Below are 2,820 nucleotides of genomic sequence, written 5' to 3' on the forward strand. Positions count from 1 at the left end.
TGCATATCTCGGCATCTGAGCTAATTCATCTGCAAAAGGAATGTTAATATGCAGTTTCTTGAAAATTTCAGGGGGAAAGGTAAAGTAGATAAATCAACATTTTCATTAACTTCAAATTTTAAAGTCTTACCTTTCTTACCTGTCGTGGAGGATTTTTCTGCACGCACCTCCTCTTTTTCTTCATCAATTTTCGGCCCTTCCATAGCCTTCTTTTCTTCCGCTTGCTTCTCAGACTGTTCAGATTGTGATCTCGTCACTACCATAATTGCATTCACGCCTTTGGGATTTGGTTCAGTGTTTCTCGGCAGAACTCCAACAGGACGTGTGGACAATTGGGTTGCAATCTGGCCCATATGAATTTCCAGCTTCTGCAGCATGCTCTTCTGATTCTGCAAGCGAGCCTCAGTACCCGCCACGTACTTCATCATGATCTCCTCAAAACTCGGCTTTTTCTCCTCTTTCTTGGGCTGCCAGTTCTGACTGTATCTGTTGTTGGAGTTGTATGGCTGCCTTCCTTGATTGCCCATAAAATTAACAACCTCTACTTCAAATAATTGCTGGTCTTGTTGCATATTCCCTTGTGCTTGATTGACCGGCGCTATTTTCATGAGTGCCACTTGGTGTGTCAGCGCATCAATCTTTGCATTCAGGGCCATTAAAGCATCGACCTCTAGAACTCCGGATTTCTTTTCTTTCTTCACATCCGGCCACCCAATATTGCTCTCTGCCATATTACCGATGATCTCCCAGGCAGTTGCCGGCGTTTTCCTGAACAAGCATCCATAAGCAGCAGCATCCAGCATAGATCGAACCGACTGATCGGCTCCATTATAGAATGTTTGGGTCTGCTGGCTTTGAGTAAGATTATGCTGAGGACATGTCCTCAACATCTTTTTGAACCTGGTTCATGCTACATGTAGAGATTCTCCCTCCTTTTGCTTGAATGATATAATATCAGAGAACAACTTAGCCATCTTCGTAGGAGGGAAGTATTTCTTTAGGAATTCTTGGACAAGCTCCGTCCAAGTAGTAATAGAACCAGTCGGCAGGTCATCAAGCCACTCCAAGGCTTCGCACTGTAAAGAGAATGGGAATAACCGCAGTCGCACTGCATTAGATGTTACCTCATTCACCTTGAACGTGTCACAGATTGAAAGAAAACGCTCCAGATGAGCGTAGGGGTCTTTAACAGATGTGCCCCCAAATCTAGCTTGCAATTGTATTAGCTGAATAGTAGAGGGTTTCAGCTCAAAATTGTTTGCCTCAACAGCGGGGCAAACGATGCTAGATCCATAGCCTTCAACTGGCGGCCTAATAATATCCCAAACAGTACGGTTGTCCGCCATGTCTTCTTCTGATTCAGATTCTGCTTCAAGTACTAGATTAAGATTCTTCCTTGCTTTCCGGATCTTGCTGAGCGTGCGTTCGATCTCCAAATCAAGTGGTAGAAGTTCCTTAGATCGAATGTTATGCATGCACAACAAGCTAGTACCTGAAAATCATAAAGAATAGAAGAAAATTCAGAATTTTTAATAAAATAAAAAAACAGTCTAATCTCAAGCGAAATAAAAATTCTGATATCAAAACAGTCCCCGGCAACGGCGCCAAAAACTTGACCGGCTAAATCGGTGTGATTAAAAATCAACTGGCAAGCATACCAGGTCAAATTATAGATAGTGAATAAAATTCGAATGTCGAACCCACAGGGACTGTATAATTATGATTACCAGAATATATTTATTTCTACTTAATCTAGACTAATCAAAAGAGCAAATTCAGATTTTTAACTAATAAATAAAATTTCAAATAAAATAAAATTAAATAAAACGCAGCAGAAAACTTTGGATTAATTCAAATATGGGAAAAGTTCGATCAAGGACTCACGTAGGTACCAGACAATTCAGGTAACAAGCAGTAGATATAAGACATCAGACTTAATCTTAATTCACGGGAATTTTCTTAATTTGTTCAAAGGACTATTTCTAGAACAATCAAACCTATTCAAATATTGATGAACTAATCTTTCGTAATTTTAATCAAATTTGAATGCATAACGAACTGTGAAAATTCAGTAAACACCTAAACCGCATAATGAAACCGAATTCTATTTCTAGTCAGTTTTACACTATGTTGAAAATCAAAGTGATCGAATTCGAACCCTCCTCTGTCGACTTGGAATAGATTAACAAGCAAACAAATAACTGGCCAAGAAATTTGTAAGACCAATATAAATTCGATAATCAATAAAATCAATCAAGTCTGAAAATCTCAAATAAACAAACGAGTTTTATACATAAATTGTCTGGCCCAATCACGTGGCCTTGATCGAAAGAAAAAACTACTCAATAATTAAATTCATAATCAAACAAGGTTTTTAATCATGAAAAGTAAAAATAAAATAAAAGAAAGAATAAGAAATCTTCTCCCAAGCGTGTAGCCTGTAGCCGCCTCTGAAAATCTGGAACTGGAACCCTTATTCTGATGCTAAAAATTATATTTATAGGTCCCAAATATTAAAAGATAAAATCCTTCCCGAGAAAGAATTTTCCAAAAATAAAACTCTGGTCCCGCGGCTCGCTCGAGCGAGCATAGGGTCTCGCTCGAGCGAGCACTCTTTTGCTCCAAGGATTTGAAATCACGTCTCGCTCGCTCGAGCGAACATCAACTCTCGCTCGAGAAAAACTCACGCACAGACTTCATGCGCGGTTCCCTTCTTCCTCTTGCGCGTTAGCGCTCATTCATGCGCTAAACTCCATTTCCTTAGCGCGATAGCGCCTCCACCATTTCTTGTTAGCGCCAAACACAAGGGCAAACGCGCTA

Source organism: Henckelia pumila, chromosome 2 (genome assembly GCF_033568475.1).
Source record: "Henckelia pumila isolate YLH828 chromosome 2, ASM3356847v2, whole genome shotgun sequence".
Classification (NCBI taxonomy): domain Eukaryota; kingdom Viridiplantae; phylum Streptophyta; class Magnoliopsida; order Lamiales; family Gesneriaceae; genus Henckelia; species Henckelia pumila.